The 26,692-nt window shown below is 38.7% G+C and overlaps 1 protein-coding gene across 3 annotated transcripts in view; it reads left to right on the top strand.

Moving 5' to 3' along the window:
• PLPP1 (phospholipid phosphatase 1) overlaps positions 1–26,692 on the top strand; it is a 130,027-nt gene that overhangs the window by 20,843 nt on the left and 82,492 nt on the right. The window contains exon 1 of one of the 3 annotated variants that reach the window (XM_064271982.1): positions 20,026–24,873. The exons of the other annotated variants lie outside the window; for them this stretch is intronic. The gene's annotated coding sequence lies outside the window, so the exon portion shown is untranslated. Of the gene's footprint in view, positions 1–20,025; positions 24,874–26,692 lie in introns of those variants that run through there. 3 annotated transcript variants of the gene reach the window in all.

Below are 26,692 nucleotides of genomic sequence, written 5' to 3'. Positions count from 1 at the left end.
GTAGTTAATATTTGATCTGTTACAGATTTTGCAAGGTAAAAATTAATTTTCCACCAGAGGAGCTTCCCATATTTTGTTCCTTACCCAAAAATATATCATTTATAATGTATTTTACTGTTCTGAGTGTGAAATTATGTAGTATTTCAACATACGCATTTTATAGAATCCTCTTAACCCCCAGTGTTGAACATTTGAGTCTTGGGTGATATGGAATACCATCATTAGGAAATTCGAGGTTAATTTTTTCCTTAAAAATAATTATTCTGTGATCTCCAAATTTTCTAAAATTAACATATATCAAATTGGTAATCTCCAGAAGGCCCACAAAAAAAAAGCAGACCCCCTGCTGCTGTTGAGCTGCTGTCATGGTGACCCCACGTATTACAGAGTAGAACTGCTGAATAGGGCTTTCTGGTGGTAATCTTTATGGAAATGGTTTGCCAGGCCTTTCTTCTGCAAACAGAAAATAAAAGTAACTCACGATCACCCAGAGAGATGATCCTTTTTAATATTTGGTTATATATCTTCTGGTACTTTCTTTTTATATCCATATTCCCACACTTTTTTGTATCGGTGTACCCATACTTTTTTTTTTAAACCTATGCTTTTAAAGGAAACTCTGGTGGTGTAGTGGTTAAACGCTACGGCTGCTAACCAAAGGGTCAGCAGTTTGAATCCACCAGGTGCTCCTTGGAAACCCTGTGGGGCAGTTTTGCTCTGTCCTATAGGGTCACTATGAGTCGGAATCGACTCGACGGCACTGGGTTTGGTTTTTTTGGTTATGCTTTTAAGAAATTAGAATATTAGTGTATATATTCTTTGTACTGTTTTAAACTTAGACTTCTACAAAATTATTTTTAATGGTTATATGGTATTTCATTGTATGAATTTGGCATAATCTACTTAGCTTACATTTTTAAATATTTAGGTTATTTCCAATGTTTGTGCTGTTATACGGTATACAACATTCTTGTAGAAACTTTGGAAAACTTATTGGGTGGTCCATTCCAGACTATCTCATTGTACTCTGGCCTTTCCTGCCTGCTTCTACTTCTCTTCCAGTACGTCCTCCTTTAAGTACAAAATCAGGTCAGGTAGACAAATTAATCTTGAATTAATTGGCCATCAGGCAATGGACGTGCTAGCTTTTGTGAATTTAGGGATTAAAGACACACACAGATGCATTTTATTTGTGGAGCTAAGCATTACCGTGCATTAATTAAGCGTTGTGATAGAATTATGTACATATACGGGCACGTGGGAGCTCAAAAAGAGAGCAATGATTGTGAGGGCAGTAGGCATAGGAGAAAGATGAGGAACTAATAGTAAACCCGTTTATTATGCCCTCCTACTGTGCCAGCTGGTATGCCCTGAGTGGCACAAATGGCTAAGCACTCAGCCAAAAGGTTGGTTGTTTGAACTCATTCAGAGGCACCTCAGAAGACAGGTCTGGCAATCTGCTTCCAAAAGGACACAGCCTTGAAAACGCTAATGGACTACAGTTCTACTCTGTACACATGGGGTCACCATGAGTTGGCATCGACTCAAAGGCAATTAACAGTGTACCAACGGAGTTCCTGGGTGATTAATGTGCTTGTTGCTCACCAAAAGGTTGGTGGTTTGAGTTCACCTAGAGGTGCCCAGGACTAAAGGCCTTGCAATCTATTTCCAAAAAATTAGCCATTGAAAACCCTGTGGAGTACAGTTCTGTTCTAATACACATGAGGTTGCCATGAGCTGGAACTGACTTGATAGCACCTGGTTTGGTTTTTGTTTTTAATGTGCCAGGTGCTATGTTAGACACATTACTAGGCTCTTTACAACAACTCTGGGAGGTAGGGAAATAGTATTTATTTCCACTTGTTGTTGTTGGGTGATGAGACAGTTGAGCTCAGACGGGTTAGGTAATTTGCCTAGGCTCATTCAAGTGGTAACTGAGGGAATGCCAGAAGTGAACCCAGCCAGGTATATTTGACTACAAAGCCTCAGCTCTGTCCAGGATCCCATCCTGTCACACCGAAGGAAGGATTCTTGAAGTAGCTGAACAGAAGCTAGAATGGCAGGTAGGAGTTAGGTGGAGGAGATGGGGTCATTGCATATAGCATAGTAAGAAGTTAGAAATAGGTGAGGGTGTGTAGGGAGCAGTGAGTAAGACTTAAAGCCAACATGTAGTGCGTTTAAAAAATTTACATGCAGTAAAATATATTTTTTTGGTAGATGTGAATGAATTTAGACAAATGCAGGGTTATATAATCTCCACCACAGTCAAGATACAGAACAGTTCTATCACCGTAGAAAATTCTCTCATGTTGCCCCTTTGTAGTCATCCCCTTCTGCTACCTTCCACCACCAGCAACCACTTAATCTGTTCTCCCTGTATTGTCATATAAATGGAATGTTACATAGTATATATATGGAATCATATAGTATGTAGCCTTTTGAGTCTGGCCTCTTTTACTTAGCATAATGCATTTGTGATTGATGTTGTTGTTAGTTGCCATCAAGTCGGTTTGGACTCACAGTGACCCTATGTACAACAGAACAAAACACTGCTTCTGTGCCACCCTCACAATCATTGCTGTTTGAGCCCATTGTTGCAGCCGCTGTGTCAGTCCATCTTGTTGAGGTTCTTCCTCTTTTTCGTTGACCCTCTACTTGGCCAAGCATGATGTCCTTCTCCAGAGACTGGTCTCTCCTGATAACATGTCCAAAGTACCTAAGATGAAATCTTGCCGTTCTCGTTTCCAAGGAACACTCTGGCTGTATTTCTTCCAAGACAGATTTGTTTGTTCTTCTGGCAGTCCATGGTATATTTAATATTCTTTGCCACCACCATAATTCAGAGGCATCAATTCTTCTTCAGTCTTCCTTATTCATTGTCCAGCTTTTGCATGCATATGAGATGATTGAAAATATCATGGCTTGGATCAGGGCACCTTAGTCCTCAAAGTGACATTTTTGCTTTTCAGCAGTTGAAGAGGTCTTTTGCAGCAGATTTGCCCAGTGCAATACATCATTTGATTTCTTTTCTTCTGCTTCCATGGGTATTGATTGTGGATCCAAGTAAAATGAAATCCTTTATAACTTCAGTATTTTCTCCGTTTATTGTGTTGTTGCTTATTAGTCCAGTTGTGGAGACCAGTCGTCTGTCAGTTTGTCATAATGTGGTGGCTTGCATGTTGCTGTGATGGAAGCTTTGCCACTGGTATTTCTAATAACAGCAAGGTCAGCCGTGGTGGACAGGTTTCAGTGGCGCTTCTAGACTAGGACAGACTAGGAAGAAGGACCTGGTGATCCACTGCAGAAAGTTGGCCAGTGAAACCCTTATGAAGAGCAGTCGGACATTTCTGATTAGGCCAACCGTTTATGATGTAAATGTTACTGTACAGTTTTGCTGTATTATTTTTATTCCTTTTAAAATATGCATCCCAACTCCAGTCCCAGACAGTTCCAAAATAATGTTTTTTGGCTGAGAAATGATTATAGCTATAACTTCAAATGCCAAAGAAGCCTAAAACAGATTTCTGATAAGTTCCTGGGAGAGAGTAAAATAGGAAAAAAAAAAAAAAAAAAAATTGCTGTTTCTCCTAAACCCTCAATCTCCTCACCTTTTGCATGTAGAAATCAGCATGTAGAAATGAGCAAGCAAACTTTGCTATTGATTGTGACCTTTGCCAGCTTGAAAAAAAAAGGGAACAGCTGTTAACACGAGGGGGTGGAAGGAATTACTGTTGCTCCTGGCCAGTTGGCCCTGTGTTAGTGTGCCTTTCTGGGGACGGAACAACAGGTGACCGACTTCTTGCTTTTTATTTTTGTTAGTGTAAGTAAATAGGTTAACTTGTTTTTTGTTTATGCTGAAAGCTCAGAGTCCATAGTAAAATAATCTGCCCTCACAGTTGTTCTGGCTTTTTTTTTTTTTTTTTTTTAAAGCTGTTTAAATATACACACAGATTTATTTTAAGTGTCTTAATGAACTAAGATACTCAAAGGTTGGATATTGTAGGTAACTATTGACTCAAAGCCACAAAAAGTAAAAAAAAAAAAACTTCTTTGGTAAATGTCACTTATATCCAAACTACCTTTTTCTCCCTTTTGTCCTAAATTATATATAAAAAAAAAAAAGATGGCCAAGTACTTTTTATAGTAAAACCTTGTCAGCCACAGAGAGGTGGTGACTGCAAGCCAATGACCAGAATATAGGTGTCTCTAAAAGCTGAGGGTGTACTGTTCTTTGCGCTCTTGCCAGCTGATACTTCTCGTACTCTTTGTGAATCATACCCAAATATGCAGTGCTCTTCTTTTCCACTGACTCCTCCCATCTGGCTCCAGGCTCTATCCCTTCTCCACCTCTACTTTGTGCAAACTTATCTTCCTGGAATACAGCTTTTACCTACCTTCCTTACTTCAAGAGACTGTGTTGATTTTTTCATTTCTTTTTTTTTTTAATTTTATTTTGCTTTAGGTGAAAGTTTACACTGCAACTTAGTTTCTCATTCAAAAATTTATACACAAATTTTTGTTTTGTGACATCGGTGGCAGTCCCTGCAATGTGTCAGCTCTCTCCCCCTTCCTCCCCTGGGTTTCCTGTGTCTGTTTGTCCTTCTTGCCTTCTCATCTTTGCTTTTGAGCAGATGTTGCCCATTTGGTCTCCTATACTTGATTGAACTAAGAAACATGTTCCTCTTGTGCGTTATTGTTTATTTTATAGGCCTGTCTAATCTTTGACTGAAAGGTGGACTTTGGGAGTGGCTTCAGTTCTGAGTTTGCAGGGTGTCCAGTGGCTGTAGACTTAGGGGTTCCTCCAGTCTCAGACCAGTAAATCTGTCCTTTTTTTGTGAATTTGAATTTTGTTCTACATTTTGCACCCAGTCTGTCTGGGACTCTGTGTTGTGATCTCTTGTGAGAGTGGTCGGTGGTGTTAGCTGGGCACCATCTAGTTCTTATGTGCTCAGGCTGGTGGAGACTGTGGTTCATGTGGTTTGTTAGTCCTTTGGACTAATATTTTCCTTGTGTCTTGGTGTTTTTCATTCTCCTTTGCTCTGCACAGGATGAGATCAAAAGATGTATCTTAGACGGTGACTCACAAGCTTGTTTCTTCTTTTATTAATTTCCTTGTGGTTTAGGTGAAAGTTTACAGCTCAAGTTAGGTTCTCATCCAAAAATTTGTACACATCTTGTTTTGTGACATCAGTTATAATCGCTGCAGTGCGTCAGTACTCTCCCCCTTTCCACTCCAGAGTTTCCTGTGTCCATTCATCCAATTTTCCTGTCCCTTTCTGCCTTCTTGTCTTGATTTTGGGCAGGAGTTGCCCACTGGGTCTCGTATATTTGATTGAACTAAGAAGCAGTTTCCTCTAGTGTGGTGATGTTTGTATTCTAGGCCTCTGTAATCTTTGTTTGAAAAGTAGGCTTCAAGAATGGCTTCAATTCTGAGTTGACAGGGTGTTCAGAGGCCATAGTGTCAGAGTTTGCTCCAGTCTGTGTCAGACCAGTAAGTCTGGTCTTTTTTGGTGAATTTTGAATTTTGTTCTACATTTTTCTCCTGCTCTGTCTGGGACTCTGTTGTGATGATCCCTGTCAGAGTGGTTGGTGGTGATAGCTGGGTATCACCTAGTTCTTCAGACTCAGCCTGGTGGAGTCTGTAGTTTATGTGGTATTTTAGGTTTTTGGGTCAACATATTCCTGATGTCTTTGGTTTTCTTCATTCTCCTTTGCTTCGGGTGAAATGGAACCAGTAGATGAATTTTAGATGGCTGCTCGCAAGCTTTTAAGACCCTAGACCCTACTCACCAAAGTGGGATGTAGAGCATTTTCTTTATGAACTATGTTATGCCAGTTGTCCTAGGTGTCCCCCGAGACTATGGTCCCCAGCCCTCAGCCTCAGTAACTCAGTCCCTCAAGGTGTTTGGATATGTCTAGGAAGCTTTTATGACTTTGTCTTAGTCAGATTGTGCTGACTTCCCCTATATTGTGTGTTGTCTCCCTTCACCAAAATTAACACTTGTCTACTATGTAAAAAAAAAAAAAAAAAAAAAAATTTTTTTTTACTATGTAGTTAGTGATTTCCTCTCCCCAAGCGTCCCCTTCCTTGTGACCATTAAAGATTGTTTTTCTCTGTGGGTAAACTTTTTCTTGAGTTTTTGTGGTAGTGGTCTCATAGAACATTTGTCCTTTTGTGATTGACTTATTTTACTCAGCCTAATGCCCTCCAGAGTCACCCATGTTGTGAGATATTTCTTGAATTCGTCGTTGTTCTTTATCCTTGCACAATAGATGTTTTCATTTCTTATTGAAACATATTAAGATGATTTACCTGGAATTGAAAGCCCTCATACTGTGGTTTTGCATTGCCCATTTATATTTCTCTTGTTAGTTAGATCATCCTGTCTTTTTTTTTTTTTTTAAATTGGCAATACATTGAGCTCAGTTATCAATCTTTAGTTGATTTTCAGTTCCATTTCCTATTGCATTTGTTTTGAATTTTTTTTCTTCTCTATTAAAACCTCCAGTTGTCCCATGCCCTCATTTTTTAGCAGATGGTAGCAAGACAAGAAGGCAGGAGGGGACAGGAAAATTGGACAAACGAGACATAGGAAACCCAGGGTGGAAAAGGGGAGAGTGCTGACACATTGCAGGGATTGCAACTGATGTCACACAACAACGTATGTATAAATTTTTGGATGAGAACCTAACTTGAGCTGTAAACTTTCACCTAAAGCACAAGCGAAAAAAAAAAAAAAGGAAACAAAAAGCTTGTGAGAAGCTATCTAAGATACATCTGTTAATCCTATCCCATCCAGAGCAAAGGAGAATGAAGAAAACCAAAGACACAAGGAAAATATTAGTCCAAAGGACTAATGAACCACATGAACCACAGCCTCTGCCAGCCTGACCCCTGAAGAATGTAGAAGACTTCAGGGTCTGAAAAATATGGGCTCGAATCTGGGTTGAGCCACTTACTATCAAGACTGATAGCCAGTATACATCTGAGCCCTCCCTTTGTCCAGGCATGAATCCTACTGTCTTGGCCTGCCCCCTGGACCTCTGCATGATCCAGCAACTTAAGGGTTGAAGCAGAACCCACCTCCTCTAGCCCCAGCTGGTGTCTGAGTGGCCAATGCTGGTGCAGTTCTAGTTGTTAAATATTTTTTATTTCACCCTTGCTTATTATATTCATGACTTTAATTAAGTTACTTACCCTCTCTGAGTCATTCCCTCATCTTTAAAATGGGGATAATAATACCTGTTTTACAGGGTGACTCTTTGTTCATTCATCAAATATTTGTTGAGGGCCTGCCTTGTTCTTGGCACTGACTTATATCAGTGAGCAAAAGAGACAAAAATATCTATTCCTTCTTGGAGCTTGTGTTCTAGCATTGTGAGGATTAGGTAAAAGTTAATGTTAAATGTTTAGTATGGCACCGGACACATAGAAGCACTCACAATTTTTTCATCCCTTCCCCTGTGCCACACTGTTTCCATTAGGACCAAAGGGAGTGGAGAAGGGGGGAAGGTGGAAGCCAATACAAATAACTAGGGACTAGCCCCCCCAAAGAGGACCCAGGACCTGACTATATTGCATAGCAAAACAAATAAAATATGAAGCTTAAAAAAAAAAAAAAAACCAGAATAAACCTGAGCAAACCCTGCTCCTGATGGCCTTGGTTGTCTGCCTGTCCTTACGTTTCCTCCCATCTCCCTTGATCTATTTCCATCCATTCATCCTCTTCCTTAAGTCCTTCCTCCACCGCCTACTGTCATATCTCTAGCATTGTAGACAAAAACAGAAAAAATCTTCACCCTTCTTCTGCTCTATTTGTTCTTCAAGGTATGGACTAAGGGCCCTTCACTAGAAGACATTTTAAAGTTGTCCCTCATGTATTTTCCAGTGCTGTTTTTAGGTACCTACACCTTTATGTTTGTTATGCCTTCCTTATGTATTACTTGTTTTATCATTATCTTATAATAATAACCTTTATCTTGAAGTCTCTTTTATCTGATATTAATATAACCAGTTCAGCCTTATTGCATGTACTGTTTACATGATGTATCTTTTTCATCTTATCTGTATCTTTATATTTAAAGTGCACCTTTTGTAGACAACACTTGGTTGGGTCTTGCTCTTTTATCCAATTTGATAATCCCTGCCATTCAAGTGGAGTGTTTTGTACAGTTACATTTAATGTAGTTATTAGTATGATTGGATTGAGAGCTCCCATTTTACTTTGTTTTTGCTATTTTAATTTTATTTTTAAATTTTATAGTGCTTTAGGTGAAAGTTTACAGTGCAGATTAGTTTCTCCATCAAAAATTTATACAGAGATTGTTTTGTGACATTGGTTGCAATCCCCGCAGTGCGACAACACTGTCCGCCGCCTTTCCACCCCTGGCTCCCTCTGTCTGTTTATCCAGTTTTCCTGTCCCTTCCTGCCTTCTTGTCTTGCTTTTGGGCAGGACTCACCCTTTTGGTCTTGTATATTTGATTGAACTAAGAATCACGTTCCTCACATGTGTAAAATTGTTTGTTTTGTAGATCTGTCTAATCTTTATTTGAAAAGTGGGCTTTAGGAATGGCTTCAGTTCTGAGTTAGTAGGGTCTCCAGAGGCCATAGTTGCTTCAGTCTCTGTCAGGCCAGTAAGTCTGGGCTTTTTTTGTGAATTTGAATTTTGTTCTACATTTTTCTTCCACTCTGTGTGGGACTTTCTATTGTGATCCCTGTCAGAGTAGTCGATGGTGGTAGCTGGGTATGATCTAATTCTTCTGGGCTCAGTAGAGACTGTAGTTCATGTGGTCCTTTAGTCCTTTGGGCTAATACTTCCGTTGTGTCTTTGATTTTCTTAATTCTCCTTTGCTCCAGATGGAATGGGATCGATAAGTGTAGATTAGATGGCTACTGCAAGCTTTTAAGACCCCAGACCTGCTCGTCAAAGTACGATATACAGCGTTTTCTTTACGAACTATGTTATGCAAATTAACCTAGATGTCTCATGAGACCATGGTCCCCAGCCCTCAGCTCCAGTAACTCCATTTCTCAAGGTGTTTGGATGTGTCTAGGAAGCTTCTATGACTTTGCCTTAGTCAGGTTGTGCTGACTTACCCTATATCGTGTGTTGTCTTTCCCTTCACTGAAGTTAACGCTTCTCTACTATCTAGTTAGTGATTTTCCCCTCTTCACCTCCCCCCTCCCTCTTAACCATCAAAGATTGTTTTTTTCTCTGTGCAGACCTTTTCTTGAGTGTTAATGGTAGTGGTCTCATAGAATCTTTGTCCTTTGTGAATGACTTATTTCACTCACATAACGCCCTGCAGATTCATCCATACTGTCAGATGTTTCCTGGATTCATCATTGCTCTTTATCGATGCGTAATATTCCATTGTGTGTATGTACCATAATTTGTTTATCCATTATTGTGTTGATGGGCACTTTGTTGTGATTTTCTGCTTTCTTTCCAAGAGTATAGTTCTTGTCACTTGGGTTGGGTGATTTTAGTAAAATCTCATGGTGTCAGATATCCCCTCCCCCCCCCTTTTTTTTATTGTGCTTTAAGCGAAAGTTTACAGAGCAAAGTAGATTCCCGTTAAACAATTAATACACAAATTGTTTTGTGATGTTGGTTGCCAGTCCCATGATGCATCAACACTCTTCCCTTCTCGACCTCCCCATTTCCACTCTTGCAGTTTTCTTATCCCTTCCTGCCTTCTCATCTTTGCTTTTGGGCTGGTGTGCCCATTTAGTCTCTTACACATGGTTGACCGATGTGTGTCATTGTTTGTTTAATAGACCTGTCTAATCTTTGGCTGCAGGGTAAACTTCAGGAGTGACTTCAGTATTGAGTTAAAAGGGTGTCTGGGGGCCATACTCTTGAGGTTTCTCCAGTGTCTGTCGGACCAGTAAGTCTCATCTTTTTTTTGAGTTTCAGTTTTGTTTTACATTTTTCTCCTGCTCTGTCCAGGACCCTCTATTGTGATCCCTGCCAGAGGAGTTAGTGGTGGTAGCTGGGCACCATCTAGTTCTTCTGGACTCATTGTGGACTCACTGTGGTAGTTGTGGTCCATTAGTCCTTTGGACTGATCTTTCCCTTGTGCCTTTGATTTTCTTCATTATCCTTTGTTCTAGATGGGGTGGGACCAGTAGATGTATCTTAAGTGGCTGCTCACAGGCTTTTAAGACCCCAGACACTACTCATCAAGTAGAGTGTAGAACATTTTCTTTGTAAAGTATGTTATGCCAGTTGAGCTAGATGTCCTTCAAGATCATGGTCCCCACCCCTCAGCCCAGTAACTCAGTTCTCAGGGAGATTGGATGTATCGATGAAGCTTCTATGACTTTGCCTTGGTCAAATTGTGCTGACTTTCCTGGTTTTGTGTGCTGCCTTACCCTTCACCATTTATCTCTTGTCTAGTTAGTGTTTTTCCCTCCCGCGTAACCATCAAAGATTGTTTCTGTAGGTAAACCTTTGCATGAATTTTTATCATAATGTTCTCATACAGTTTTAGTCCTTTTGTGACTGACTTGTTTCACTCAGCATAATGTCCTCCAGATTCATTTATATTGTGAGATGTTTCACAGATTCATCATTGTTCTTTATTGTTGTGTAGTATTCCATTGTGTATATGTACCATAGTTTATTTATCCATTCTTGTATTGATGAGTGCTTAGGTTGTTTCCATCGTTTTACTATTGTAAATAATGCTGCAGTGGACATGGGTGTTTATATATCTATTTGCATGACAGCTCTTATTTCTCTAGGATATACCCCTAGAGGTGGGTTTGCTGGATTGTATGAAATTTCTATTTATAGCTTTTTAGGGAACCACCATATTTTCCAGAATGGTTGTAACATTTTGCATTCCCACCAGTAGTGCATAAGAGTTCCAGTCTCCCTGCAGCCTCTCCAGCATTTGTTATTTTATGTTTTTTTGGTTAGTGCCAGTAATGTCAGGGTGAGATAGTGTCTCATTGTAGTTTTGATTTGCATTTCTCTAATTTTTTTAATTGCTAGTGATCTTGAGCATTTCCTCATGTGTCTGTTAGCTGCCCGAACGTCTTCTTTGATGAAGTGTCTTTTCATATCCTTTGCCCATTTTTAAAATGGATTATTTGTCTTTTTGTTGTAGAGATTTTGCATTTTTCTGTAGATTTTAGAGGTTAGACCTTTGTCAGATATGTCACAGCTATATTTTTTCTCAGTCTGTAGATTATCTTTATACTTCTTTGGTAAAGTCTTTTGATGAGCAAAAGTGTTTAATTTTTAAAGAAGATCCCAGTTATCTAGCTTTTCCTTTGGTGTTTGTGTATTGTTAGTTATGGTTTGTATCCTATTTATGCTGTATATTAGTGCCCCTATTTTTTCTTCCATGATCCTTATAGTTTTTGGATTTGTATTTAGGTCTTTGATCCATTTCGAATTTGCGTTCCTGATTTCATAGTTCTCTTTATTGGCGTATGGGTATCAAAGTGATTTTTATATATTTATCTTGTATCTGGGTACTCTGCTGAATCTTTCTATTAGTTCCAGTAGTTTTCTTGTGGAGTCATTTGGGTTCTCTGTGTATAGTATCGTATCATTGGTGAATAGGGATTGTTTCATTTCTTCCTTACCCATTTGAACGCTCTTTATTTCTTTTTCTTGCCTTATTGCTCTAGGACTTCCAGCACAATGTTTAAATAGGAGTGACGATAACAAATATCCTTCTCTTGTTCCTCTTGTTGGGGAATGTTTTCAGCTTCTTTCCATTGAGAATGATGTTGGCTCTTGGTTTTGTATAGATGTCCTTTATGTTGAGCAATTTCCCTTTTATTCCTATTTTATGGAGTGTTTTTATTGGGAATGGTTGCCGGACTTCACTGAATGTGCTTTCTGTGTCGATTGAGATCATCATGTGATTCATTTTATTTATGTGGTGGATTATATTGATTGATTTTCTAATGTTGAACCATGCTTGCATACCTGGTATGAGTCTCACTTGGTTGTGCTGTATTATTTTTTATATATGATGCTGAATTCTCTTGTCTAGAATTTTTGCATCTGTATTCATGGGAGATATTGTTTTGTAATTTCCTTTCTTTTATGGTGTCTTTGCCTGGTTTTGGTATCAGGGTTATGCTGGCTTTGTAGAATGAATTTGGAGGTACCCCTTTCCTGTGTTTTGAAATAGTTTGAGTAGTACTGGTGTGAGCTCTTCTCTGAATGTTTAGTAGAGTTCTCCAGTGACGCCATCTGCACCAGGACTTTTTTTTTTTTCTGTTGGGAGTTTTTAAATTACCTTCTCAATCTCCTCTTGTTAAAGATTTTTACCGCAGTTCATGTTAGTTTAGGTAGTTAATGTGTTTCTAGAAATTTGTCCATTTCCTCTAGGTTTTCAAATTTGTTGGAGTACAGCTTTTCATAGTTCCCAGCTATCCATTTTGTGATGGATAATGACTGGTATTTATTTTTAATCTGCCATCTCCTCCAGGTATTAAATATGATCGCTTGTCTGCTAGACACGAAACCTTTGTCAATTTATAAGGAATAATAATCAGGAAGAAATTTCTGCATTTGATATGTAAAGAAAACAAACTGTCTTACCTGGCAAAGTTACTAGTTTATTTGTTAAGTTGGTAAATTTTTGAATGCAATTATTTACTTTTTGACATCTAATGATCCTTTGTGAAGAAGGGGAATAAAACTCGTTCTGTTCAGAAATAGCACATAACTGTTGATTAGCAGGAGACTTTTTCACATGGTTTTGGAAAGAAGTTGCAACACCTGTTTCCAAAGAAAGCAAGAAAAATATTCTGTTTTTCTCTCCAAAATGTATTTTGTCCAAATTGAATTGGACACCAAATAAAGAACATTCCTTAAGTTCAGAATGAATAGAACTTTCTAAAAACTGCCCAGGTGTAACACAAAGTAGTAAAGAGCTGAAGATTTTTATTTACTTTTAACCTTGGACTCTTGAAGGAGAAAATGAAAGCATTTGTAGAAACGAATTTCACAAAAGTAACTGTGGACTTATTTGTCAGCACTAAATATAAATGTATTAAAATGAGTAAACATGGTTAAACTTCATATGCTGGATTTTTTGGGAGGGAGGGAATTGTTTCTTACCTAAGGATCCCTGGTTGTGCAGTGGTTAAAGTGCTTGGCTGCGAACCAAAAGACCTGTGGTTCAAACCCCTGAGCAGCTCTGCTGCAAAAAAATATGGCAGTTTGCTTCTATAAAGATTTACAGCTTTGGAATCCCTATGGGTCAGTTCTACTCTGTCCTATAAGGTTGCTATGACATGTAATCAACTCAGCAGCAATGGGTTTGGGTATTTATCCATTACCATTTTGATAAAACAGCTTCTAGAAGCAGTTCCTCTCTGTTTATTTTCTTTGAGATTTCACATTTTCTCTTCTCTGGTTTGCAGCAAAGAGTACTTGGACATTACGATGGCTGGTCAGCTCGAGTATGGTAGACTAAGATGTATCTCAGATGAAGTACAACAACTATACCCTAATCTAACCAACAGAAGAAATTTCTCTGTATAAAAGCAGCTTAGGCTCATAGAATCATGGTCTGAAAGGATCTAAGAGATAATGTCATTTATCTTCCTTATTTATAGATAAGGAAACTGAGACGCTTCATGCTTAGCCTACTTTCTTTTTTTTTTTTTAATTAATTTTTATTAAGCTTCAAGTGAACATTTACCATTCCAATCAGTCTGTCACATGTAGGTTTACATACGTCTTACTCCCTTCTCCCACTTGCTCTCCCCCTATTGAGTCAGCCCTTTCAGTCTCTCGTTTCGTGCCAATTTTGCCATCTTCCCTCTCTCTCTATCTTCCCATCCCCCCTCCAGTCAAGAGTTGCCAACACACTCTCCAGTGTCCACCTGATTTAATTAGCTCACTCTTCATCAGCATCTCTCTCCCCCCAGCACTGACCAGTCCTTTTCATGCCTGATGAGTTGTCTTCGGGGATGGTTCCTGTCCTGTGCCATCAGAAGTTCTGGGGAGCATTGTCTCTGGGATTCCTCTAGTCGCAGTCATACCATTAGGTATGGTCTTTTTATGAGAATTTGGGGTCTGTATCCCATTGGTCTCCTGCTCCCTCAGGAGTTGTCTGTTGTGCTCCCTGACAGGGCAGACATCGATTGTGGCTGGGCACCAACTAGTTCTTCTGGTCTCAGGATAATGTAGGTCTCTGGTTCATGTGGCCCTTTCTGTCTCTTGGGTTCTTAGTTGTCGTGTGACCTTGGTGTTCTTCCTTTGCCTTTGCTCCAGGTGGATTGAGACCAATTGATGTATCTTAGATGGCTGCTTGTTGGCATTTAGGACCCCAGGCGCCACAATTCAAAGTGGGATGCAGAATGTTTTCATAATAGAATTATTTTGCCCATTGACTTAGAAGTCCCCTCAAACCAAGTTCCCCAGACCCCAGCCCCTGCTCTGCTGACCTTTGAAGCTTTCATTTTATCCCGGAAACCTCTTTGCTTTTAGTCCAGTCCAATTGGGCTGACCTTCCTTGTATTGAGTGTTGTCTTTCCCTTCACCCAAAGCAGTTCTTATCTACTGATTGATCAATAAAAAGCCCTCTCCCTCCCTCCCTCCCTCCCCCCTTTGTAACCACAAAAGTATGTGTTTTTCTCCGTTTTTTCTATTTCTCAAGATCTTATAATAGTGGTCTTATACAATATTTGTCCTTTTGCCTCTGACTCATTTCGCTCAGCATAATGCCTTCCAGATTCCTCCATGTTATGAAATGTTTCAGAGATTCGTCACTGTTCTTTATCGATGCATAGTATTCCATTGTGTGAATATACCACAATTTATTTACCCATTCATCCGTTGACGGACATCTTGGTTGCTTCCAGCTTTTTGCTATTGTAAACAGAGCTGCAATAAACATGGGTGTGCATACATCTGTTTGTGTGAAGGCTTTTGTATCTCTAGGGTATATTCCTAGGAGTGGGATTTCTGGGTTGTATGGTAGTTCTATTTCTAACTGTTTAAAATAACACCAGATGGATTTCCAAAGTGGTTGTACCATTTTACAATCCCACCAGCAGTGTATGAGAGTTCCAATCTCTCTGCAGCCTCTCCAACATTTATTGTTTTGTGTTTTTTGGATTAATGCCAGTCTAGTTGGTGTGAGATGGAATCTCATCGTAGTTTTAATTTGCATTTGTCTAATGGCTAATGATCGGGAGCATTTTCTCATGTATCTGTTGGCTGCCTGAATATCTTCTTTAGTGAAATGTGTGTTCATATCCTTTGCCCACTTCTTGATTGGGTTGTTTGTCTTTTTGTGGTTGAGTTTTGACAGAATCATGTAGATTTGAGAGATCAGGCGCTGGTCTGAGATGTCATAGCTGAATATTCTTTCCCGATCTGTAGGTGGTCTTTTTACTCTTTTGAAGTCTTTAGATGAGCATAGGTGTTTGATTTTTAGGAGCTCCCAGTTATCTGGTTTCTCTTCATCATTTTTGGTAATGTTTTGTATTCTGTTTATGCCCTGTATTAGGGCTCCTAGGGTTGTCCCTATTTTTTCTTCCATGATCTTTATCGTTTTAGTCTTTATGTTTAGGTCTTTGATCCAGTTGGAGTTAGTTTTTGTGCATGGTGTGAGGTATGGGTCCTGTTTCATTCTTTTGCAAATGGATATCCAGGTATGCCAGCACCATTTGTTAAAAAGACTATGATTTCCCCAATTGACTGACACTGGTCCTTTGTCAAATATCAGCTGCTCATACGTGGATGGATTTATATCTGGGTTCTCAATTCTGTTCCATTGGTCTATGTGCCTGTTGTTGTACCAGTACCAGGCTGTTTTGACTACTGTAGCTATATAATAGTTTCTGAAATCAGGTAGAGTGAGGCCTCCCACTTTCTTCTTCTTTTTCAGTAATGCTTTGCTTATCCGGGGGTTCTTTCCCTTCCATATGAAATTAGTGATTTGTTTCTCTATCCCCTTAAAATATGACATTGGTATTTGGATCGGAAGTGTGTTATATGTATAGATGGCTTTTGGTAGAATAGACATTTTTACTATGTTAAGTCTTCCTATCCATGAGCAGGGTATGTTTTTCCACTTAAGTATGTCCTTTTGAATTTCTTGTAGCAGAGTTTTATAGTTTTCTTTGTATAGGTCTTTTACATCCTTGGTAAGATTTATTCCTAAGTATTTTATCTTCTTGGGGGCTACTGTGAATGGTATTGATTTGGTTATTTCCTCTTCGGTGTTCTTTTTGTTGATGTAGACGAATCCAAGTGATTTTTGTGTGTTTATTTTATAACCTGAGACTCTTCCAAACTCTTCTATTAGTTTCAGTAGTTTTCTGGAGGATTCCTTAAGGTTTTCCATGTATACGATCATGTCATCTGCAAATAGTGATAGCTTTACTTCCTCCTTGCCAATCTGGATACCCTTTATTTCTTTGTCTAGCCTAATTGCCCTGGCTGGGACTTCAAGTACGATGTTGAATAAGAGCGGTGATAAAGGGCATCCTTGTCTGGTTCCCGTTCTCAAGGGAAATGCTTTCAGGTTCTCTCCATTTAGAGTGATATTGGCTGTTGGCTTTGCATAGATGCCCTTTATTATGTTGAGGAATTTTCCTTCAATTCCTATTTTGGTAAGAGTTTTTATCATAAATGGATGTTGAACTTTGTCAAATGCCTTTTCTGCATCTATTGATAAGATCATGTGGTTTTTATCTTTTGTTTTATTTATGTGATGGATTACATTAATGGTTTTTCTGATATTAAACCAGCCTTGCATACCTGGTATAAATCCCACTTGATCAGGGTGAATTATTTTTTTGATGTGTTGTTGGATTCTATTGGCTAGAATTTTGTTGAGGATTTTTGCATCTATGTTCATGAGGGATATAGGTCTAAAATTTTCTTTTTTTGTAATGTCTTTACCTGGTTTTGGTATCAGGGAGATGGTAGCTTCATAGAATGAGTTGGGTAGTATTCCGTCTTTTTCTATACTTTGAAATACCTTCAGTAGTAATGGTGTTAAGTCTTCTCTGAAGGTTTGGTAGAACTCTGCAGTGAAGGCGTCTGGGCCAGGACTTTTTTTTGTTGGAAGTTTTTTGATTACCGTTTCAATCTCTTTTTTTGTTATGGGTCTATTTAGTTGTTCTACTTCTGAATGTGTTAGTTTAGGTAGGTAGTATTTTTCCAAGAATTTATCCATTTCTTCTAGGTTTTCAAATTTGTTAGAGTACAATTTTATGTAGTAATCTGAAATGATTCTTTTAATTTCATTTGGCTCTGTTGTGATGTGGTCCTTCTCGTTTCTTATTCGGGTTATTTGTTTCCTTTCCTGTTTTTCTTTAGTCAGTCTAGCCAATGGTTTATCAATTTTGTTAATTTTTTCAAAGAACCAGCTTTTGGCTTTGTTAATTCTTTCAATTGTTTTTCTGTTCTCTAATTCATTTAGTTCAGCTCTAATTTTTATTATTTGTTTTCTTCGGGTGCCTGATGGGTTCTTTTGTTGCTCACTTTCTATTTGTTCAAGTTGTCGGGACAGTTCTCTGATTTTGGCTCTTTCTTCTTTTTGTATGTGTGCATTTATCAATATAAATTGGCCTCTGAGCACTGCTTTTGCTGTGTCCCAGAGGTTTTGATAGGAAGTATTTTCATTCTCGTTGCTTTCTAAGAATTTCCTTATTCCCTCCTTAACGTCTTCTATAACCCAGTCTTTTTTCAGGAGGGTATTGTTCATTTTCCAAGTATTTGATTTCTTTTCCCTAGTTTTTCTGTTATTGATTTCTAGCTTCATTGCCTTGTGGTCTGAGAAGATGCTTTGTAATATTTCGATGTTTTGGATTCTGCAAAGATTTGTTTTATGACCTAATATGTGGTCTATTCTAGAGAATGTTCCATGTGCACTAGAAAAGAAAGTATATTTTGCAGCAGTTGGGTGGAGAGTTCTGTATAAGTCAATGAGGTCAAGTTGGTTGTTGTAAGTAGGTCTTCGGTGTCTCTATTGAGCTTCTTACTGGATGTCCTGTCCTTCTCCGAAAGTGGTGTGTTGAAGTCTCCTACTATAAATGTGGAGGTGTCTATCTCACTTGTCAATTCTGTTAAAATTTGATTTATGTATCTTGCAGCCCTGTCATTGGGTGCGTAAATATTTAATATGGTTATGTCTTTCTGATCAATTGTCCCTTTTATCATTATATAGTGTCCTTCTTTATCCTTTGTGGCGGATTTAAGTCTAAAGTCTATTTTGTCAGAAATTAATATTGCTACTCCTTTTTTGCTTATTGTTTGCTTGATATATTTTTTTCCATCCTTTGAGTTTTAGTTTGTTTGTGTCTCTAAGTCTAAGGTGTGTCTCTTGTAGGCAGCATGTAGATGGCTCGTGTTTCTTTATCCAGTCCGTGACTCTCTGTCTCTTTATTGGTGCATTTAGTCCATTTACATTCAGCGTAATTATAGATAAATAAGTTTTTAGTGCTGTCATTTTGATGCCTTTTCATGTGTGTTGTTGGCCATTTCATTTTTCCACATGCTTTTTTGTGCTGAGACGTTTTTCTTAGCAGCTTGTGAGATCCTCATTTTCATAATGGTTCACTTTATGTTTGTTGAGTCGTTACGTTTTTCTTGGCTTTTTTCTTGAGTTATGGAATTGATATTCCTTTTTGTGGTTACCTTATTATTTACCCCTATTTTTCTAAGTAAAAACCTAACTTGTATCGTTCTATATTGTTAGGCTACTTTCTTAATAGAGAGTTGATGTGATATGGTGAAAAGGAGAGAAATTTTTTGTTTAAATCCTGACTGCCCTACTTACCATTGGGTAGTATGGGTTATCTACGCAAGTATACACTTAAGAGCTGTGTACTCTTGGGTGAGTTAATTAGTGTCTCTGAATTCTGATAAAATTTAGCCCAGAGATGTAATTAGTGCCCTTTAAAATGTTATAAGTTCATGTATTTGTGTTTTTCTTTTATTTTCTTATACCTTTAGCAAGACTGATTATTTTATTAACCTTAAAAAAAAAAAAAACTCATCTGATTTTGTTGATCTGTTTGTTTCCCTTCGTTTTGTGTTTCATTGTTTGCTGTTCTATATTCCTTTTAGAGTATAAGTTATTGTGTTGAATGTTTCATTAACTTCTAATGTATGCATTTAAGGCTCTACGTTTTCATGTGTACTATTTTAGCTATATATATATTAAATTTGTAGTATTTTCATTGTTCTTTTCTGTTTTGTAATTTCTGTTTTGACTTCTCTTGACCTATGACATACTGACTTTTAAGGTTTCGAACACACAGGTTTTGAGGTGACTGTCTTTTTTTCTCCCTCATGGAATTGTTAGATTAGAAATAATATATAGGCAAATATCTGGCAAATAGAAGACATTCGATAAATATTTTCACTTTTCCTTAAAGAGATAAACTTCTGCTTTTGAAATTAGAACCCAACCCAAAAAACCCAGTGCTGTCAAGTCGATTCCAACTCATAGCGACCCTATAGGACAGAGTAGAACTGACCCATAGAGTTTCTAAGGAGCGCCTGGCGGATTTGAACTGATGACCGTTTGGTTACCAGCCGTAGCACTTAACCACTACACTGCCAGGGTTTCCTGAAATTAGAACAAGAAACAAAATTGCAGTAAGTGTAAGTAATATTAAAAATGACTTTAGTTCTATAATATAGCCAAATAAGGAGATGAAGGACAGAGAGTAGAGGGGATGATGGCAAGAGGGTAAAACTGGGAGTGAGAAAGGGAGGAAAAGATGAGGGTTAGGGAAAGAAGTAGGAAGATCAAGTTCTGTGAATTATAGTTTTCTTCGAGATCATGTTCTATTGATCATTTTAGTCTGTGGGCTTCAGGGTATTGTTACGTTTTTCTCATACCTTTATAATGGAAGTGTCCATAGATAAGGTTTTTTTTGTCGAGTGGGATACAGGTTGTGAAACTGTAGGAGTTCAGGATCCTCAAGAAGTTAAGATCCACTGCTTTGGAGATTTCACCATGTGGGATAGCTTGAGAAACCTAACTGGAAAGAATCTCTCCCCCCCCCCACCCCATTCTAACAGTAATGACTGCTTTCCACTTGAGAGAGATTTAGTGTTCCTTATGATTTCTCGGAGCCTTGATGGCGCAGTGGTTAAGAACTCGACTGCTAACCAAAAGGTCGGGAGTTTGAACCCATCAGCCGCTTTTTGGAAACCTTGTGAGGCACTTCTACTCTGACCTTTAGGGTTGCTGTGAGTCCGAATTGACTCGATGGCAACAGGTTTGGTGTTTTCTGATCTTGTGATTTCTCAGGTTAGAAGCAGATGATCAGGCAGTTTACTTCTTAGTACCTAGTTAAAAGCTTAGAATTTAACTTTTACTGAAGTGAAACTTAAAACTATGTATTTTATATGCCAAAAGGTTGGTAGTTCAGACTCACCCAGAGGCACCTCAGGAGACAGACCCGGCAGTCTGCCTCTGAAAGGTCATGGCCTTGAAATCCTATGGAACAGTTCTACCCTGCACACCTGGGGTTGCCATGAATCGGAATCCGCTCGATGACAACTAACAACAACAAATATTGAGTTACCTGGTATGAATTACAGATATCTGTAATGCTTTTGATTAGTATTTTTATGCAGTTAAGCCAAGTGTTGTTGGCCTCTACTGAGGTTAGGAGTAATTCTGGGAGTAAGGGGGAGCGGTTGGTGGCTACTTCAGGTAGCCACAAGAAGGTACTGCTGGGTTGGGGATTTAGAGGTTGGGACATAGACATGAGGGGACTTTTCCAGGACAAAAAAGTACAGAAGGTCTGAATTTGGTGAGGGAGGTAGGAGAGTACCGCAGACATACTTGACCTGCCCTATTGCTTCCCAGTTCTCTAGGAGACCAGCCACTCAGGATTCTAAAATTTGGGGGATTCAGCAGGGATAGGTTCTGTAGAGAAGGCAAGCCAAAGGTGTGTGTGGAGGAATTTTTATTCTGAGCATTGACTCACAAGAAAATCTGTGCTTACTGAACTACTTCACAAGTTTCTGAATCAAAAGTAGTTTTGCTGTATTAATATGTTTTGGAAACTTGATGACTCTCAACCTGTTGGTTTATTTTAATCCCTTAATTCTGCATTATCCAGCATGACAGCTACTAACCACATATAGCAATTTAAAGTTAAAATAAAAAATTCAGTCCTTAACCCACACTAGCCACATATCAAGTGCTCAGTAGTTACATGTGGCTAGGGTTACTGTATTGGACAATTCATTTTATTAGACATTCCCACCATCACAGAAAATTCTTTTGGACAGTGTTGCCTATATTAGTTTCTTTCCCTTTCTCTTCCATTAGATTAAAGCTAATTTGTATTAATATATAATCCACTTTGAGGATTTTTTAATCAAAAACTTGAAAGGTTCAATAGAGTAATATTCCTTTGCTCTTTACATAATTGAAAAGACAGTTCCACCATTTTAGAATGATCTACCTGAATGCCATTAATTTCAAAGATTTTTCAGGAAGTGGTGACTGAAATAATCGTACTCATTATGACTTATATTCTATTTCCTCTACTAAACTGATGGTCCTCAGGATTATTTCTACCAAGTATGTTCTGGAAGGGTCCAAAATATTATAATAATTTCTAACTTGAAAAATTAGCTTTGTTTCTTATATTTCTTAGGAGATTTTAGACTTTTAATGCTTTATCTGTTTTTTGTGCTCTACATATGGGGTCACCATGAGTCAGAATTAACAGAAACTTGTTTTAGATCATCATAGCTGTCAAAAGTTGCAAGAGAGTAAAAAGCCAGAATGCAATTATTTCCATGTAGGCCTACTTCTCTGAGATCCTGTCAACCAAGCATGAAAGCTAGGGGATAATTCTACTGGTTTTTAACAGAATAGAAAAATAGACTTTGCTCTGGTTTCACATAGTCTCTTTACTGTAGATCTGACTTTTTCGTGTAAGTTGTATGAATAAGATAATTTCAGGAAACATAACTAAAAACTTTTCCATTGTGCTAGTTTTTTTTTTTTAATTCAAAGTGTGGTGATACTTACCTTTTGTTTTATTGCAAATTACTCAGAATGGAAGTACATACAGTAGCAAATGAGTCTTCGACCTGATTTGTATTAATACCATCTCTGAGATAACTACTTAAAAGTTACAAACTACCTTTAAAAAGTTGGTTATATATTTTCCAGACTTCTCAATGCATATTTAAGCATAAACACAAATAGTATGTGTATATATAAAAAGGTAGTAGACATATTTTGTGACATTGGTTACCAGCCCCACAACATGTCAATACTCTCCCTTTTCAACCTTGGGTTCCCTATTACCAGCTTTCCTGTCCCCTCCTGCCTTCTAGTCCTTGCCCCTGTGCTGGTGTGTCCCTTTAGTCTCATATTGTTTTATGGGGCTGTCTGATCTTTGGCTGAAGGGTGAACCTCAGGAGTGACTTCATTACTGAGTTGAAAAGAGTGTCCAGGGCCATATTCTTGGGGTTTCTACAAGTCTCTGTCAAGTCAGTAAGTCTGGTCTTTTTCTGTGAGTTAGAATTTTGTTCATTTTTCCCCAGCTCTGTCCCGGCCCCTCTGTTGTGACCCCTGTCAGAGCAGTCAGTGGTGGTAGCTGGGCACCATCTAGTTGTACTGGACTCAGTCTGGTGGAGGCAGTGGTAGTTGTGGTCCATTAGTCCTTTGGACTAATCTTTCCCTTGTGTCTTTAGTTTTCTTCATTCTTCCTTACTCCCAAAGGGGTGAGACCAGTGGAGTATCTTAGATGACCGCTTACAAGCTTTTAAGACCCCAGATGCTACTCACCAAAGTAGACCGTAGAGCATTTTCTTTATGAACTATGTTATGTCAGTTGAGCTACATGTTCCCTGAGGCCATGGTCCCGGCAGCCCTCAGCCTAATAATTTATTTTTTGTGTTGTTGAGAATATACACAGCAAAACATACACCAATTCAACAGTTTCTACATGTCCAATTCAGTGACATTGATTACATTCTTTAAGTTGTGCAACCATTCTCATCTCCTTCTATGAGTTGTTCCTCCCCCATTAACATGAACTCACTCCCCCTAAGGTTCCTATCTGATCTTTCAAGTTGCTGTTGTCAGTGTGATCCCGTACAGATAGATCTTAAGAGAGCATGGTGCTCAAGGCAGATATTTTTTGCTAGTTAAGCTAAACTGTTGTTTGGTTTTAAGAAAACCAGGGAATTTTTTGGTTTAAGATTTAAAGATTATCTCCGAGCAGTAGTTTCAGGGGTTTATCAAGCCTCCATGGCTTCAGAAAGTCTGGAGTCCTTGAGAATTTGAAATTCTATTCTGCATTTACCCCCTTTTGATCAAGATGCCTTTATAGAATCCCTGATCAAAATGTTCAATAATGGTAGCCAGGTACCATCCAGTTCTTCTGGTCTAATGGCAAAAGAGGCAGCTCTTCATGGATGCAGTTAGCCACATGTCCGTTTCCTTCTCCTGTGCCTGACTCTACTTCTCCCTCTGTTGCTCCAAGCAAATAGAGACCAATTGTTGTACCTTGGATGACTTCTTGCAAGCTATAAATGGTTTTCATAGAGTATTTTGCCCACTTAACAATATAATGGGTATCATTCTATATATATAATCCGTAGTCATGCTCTGATTAGGTTATAAATTAAAAAAACATTTTTTTCTCCAGATTTTATGGTAGGAAATCTGAAATATAAATATGTTCTTATATGACGGTAGTATACAGTGGTAGTGTATGTGCAGCTGCCTTAGTATGGTAAACTCGTTGCTGTCGAGTTGATTCCAACTCATAGGGACCCTATAGGACAGAGTAGAACTGCTGCATAGGGTTTCCAAGGAGCGGCTGGTGGATTCAAACTGCTGACCTTTTGGTTACCTACCAAGCTTTTAACCATTGTGCCACCAGGGGACCAGTGGTTAAGAGCAGCAACTGCTAACCAAAAGGTTAGCAGTTCACATCCTCCAGTTGCTCCTTGGATACCCTATGGGACAGTTCTGTTCTGTCCTATAGGGTTGCTACAAGTTGAAATTGACTGAACGGCAAAGGATTTTTTATTTTTTATTTTTTATGGTGGTGACCTGTAATAGGTGCTCAATAAATGTTACTTTCCATTTTTCTTCTTGGATGTATGTGAGAAGGGCCATGTAAGATGATTGTTTCTTTTGAGTAGTGAAAGTCTGTGGACACACAGCAAAAAACCACAAACAACCTTGGTATAAATCTTTATACTGCAAAGCAAGCCTTTCTCTGAAGCTTGCTTGTGTTTTCTGATTCAGGTTTATAAATTGCTCTAAGACTAACAGTATTGCTATTTAAGTATCTTGTAAGCTAGGCAGCTCCAATTATTTTAGGGGCTTCCAGTAAAAGCAAATATTTTTTACTGGTGAGTAAGAGACCACAGTATGATTTACTCTTGTTACCGAGAGTACACATACTATTATATACTGTAAAGTTGTACAACATGTGAAACTTTTTACATGGGAACCTTGGAAGAGTCATAGATATCAAAGTCCTTTACTAACTTTGAAGATGTATAGAATGGATGCTGAGATCAGAGATCCAGCACCTCTCTTATGGAGTGGAATATGCTTTGTGATACAGTTTCAGACCTGATTGTTTCTAGTAGTTCTAGAGAAGAAAGTAGGAAATGATGGATCTCAGTCTGATTGTTAATTATTTGTAAAGTTCTATTTTGAAGTATTGTTGCTGTATACTTTTCAACATCTCATTTGGAATTCTGGTCCTTCTGCTTTTCTTCAGGGAGGTCGTGGACCTCTGTTTTGAATGAATCAGTAAAGAGGATAGAATTGGGGTCCCAACGTTTTTCTCATTGTGGAGAGAACGAGGGGGTGCATCTGAGAGGAGTGCTTCTACAGTACTAACCATGTCTGAGCTTTGCTTGGAGGTAATGTTTTCATGATTCCAGGAGTTTGTGACTTATAATTAGCATTTAACATGGGTATTTCAGTCTGTTTATCTTTGTTTGTTAGCACTTTGTACTTCCAGTGGAAAACAAACTTAAAAATAATTGTTAGAATATGGACTTGGAAATGCTTCACTTGTCTTCAGATTGTTTGTCTTTTTTGGGGGGAGTTCTTTTTGTTTATTTGAACTCAAGCCTTTTTGAGAGAAAAATCACTTAAAACTTTCCAGAATCTAAGTTCATGGTTACACAAGATTATTATTTATGTGCCTCAGAGGCTTTTGCTTACTTGTTTATTCATTTCTCATTCAAAAAGTACTCCTTAAAGTGCTGATTGTGAGCAAGATTGTAGAGGGAACGTGATCACGTGGTCATCTCCTCAGGGTAAAGGAAAAATGAAAGTGTGTTCTGCTGAAGCACCAACGGCTGAAGGGTAGTGTGTGTGTGTTTAAGAGAGAGACAGACACATCTGTATGCACACACGCACACACACACACACACGGTGCACAGCTCCGTAGGAACTGCCTCTTAAACATCTTTAGAATCTGTTCTTCCCCTTCCCACTGTTACTTGTTTATTTCAGGCCCTCAGCATCTTCATACTCTAGTATTTCTTGCCTCTGGCCAGTTCCTCTATTCTACCTTTATATTGCTCTTTCCTTTACCTAGCTCTACTCACACAGTTTTTATCCTTCCTAAAGGCACAGGTTGGATTATGTGCCTTTTTACTCACAAAATAAACTCCAAGCTCCTTAATATACTGTCTTAGCACAGGTTGTGTAAGTAGTCTCTTTATTAAAGTTACTGACTTTGAAGGTACCATTTGTTCCTGCTGAGATCCCAACTGCTCTTGACTTCTCTGCCTTCTGATTCTGGATATCTTCTGTTTGCCCCTGCAGACCTGCTCTCCATCATTTTCCACCCTGCCTTTGTGCCAGGAGGTTGACCTTGTCCTTTGGCTTCTAGTTGGCTTTGGACAGTGGAATGAACTGGCAGGAGGAGAGTGAGGTTGCAGTATTTATTCTCCTGCCAAATCATGTCATGTTGGCTCTCCTGGAGGTCAGCACTCCTATCAAGTGGCCCTTTTTGTACCTTTTAGGCCCAGAGGTGGTAGCAGTTTTGGGAGGCTGCACTATCTCCTGACTCTGCCCACACGTTCTATACCTTGTAATAGTCTCTTTATTAAACTCTCCTTAAATTACCAAGTTTGAGGATGTTATCTGTCTCCTGCTGGGATCCTGACTGCTACATTCCCCAACTTCTCTAAGCTTCAGTCATGCTTGCTGTTACAGCTGTTATTTTCTTACAGCATTTATCCTCCCCCCCCCCTTATTAAAATATTTTTGGTGAGGACTTTTTTCTCCCTTTTTAAGTCTTTTTTCTTTTTCCTTTCTTGGCATTGTGGCCGCCGTATAATAGGAGCTGAAGTGTTTGAATGCATAAGGATAGGAAATTTTTCAGAGGATGGACATCTGGGTTTCCCTGTGGTATAACATATTATTGATTTAGATATGTTAAGAACACACATATGTAGTAGCTAACTAATGTGTTTAAAAAAACAAACATCAGTTGCCCCCGAGTTGATTCCAACACATGGTGACACCATGTATGTCAGAGTAGAACTGTGCTTTAAGTGGCTGGTTTTTCTCCAGTAGATCGTCAGGCTTTTCTTCCGAAGTGCCTCTGGGTAGACTCAAACGTCCAGTTAATAGCCAAGCATGTTAACTGTTTGTACCACCCAGGGCAACTAATGTGTTTAACATATTAAAATGAGTATGTGGCACTATCAGCCATAGTCCTGA

This window comes from Loxodonta africana, chromosome 2 (genome assembly GCF_030014295.1).
Source record: "Loxodonta africana isolate mLoxAfr1 chromosome 2, mLoxAfr1.hap2, whole genome shotgun sequence".
NCBI classification, from domain to species: domain Eukaryota; kingdom Metazoa; phylum Chordata; class Mammalia; order Proboscidea; family Elephantidae; genus Loxodonta; species Loxodonta africana.
This window is presented reverse-complemented; position numbering and strand designations above follow the sequence as displayed.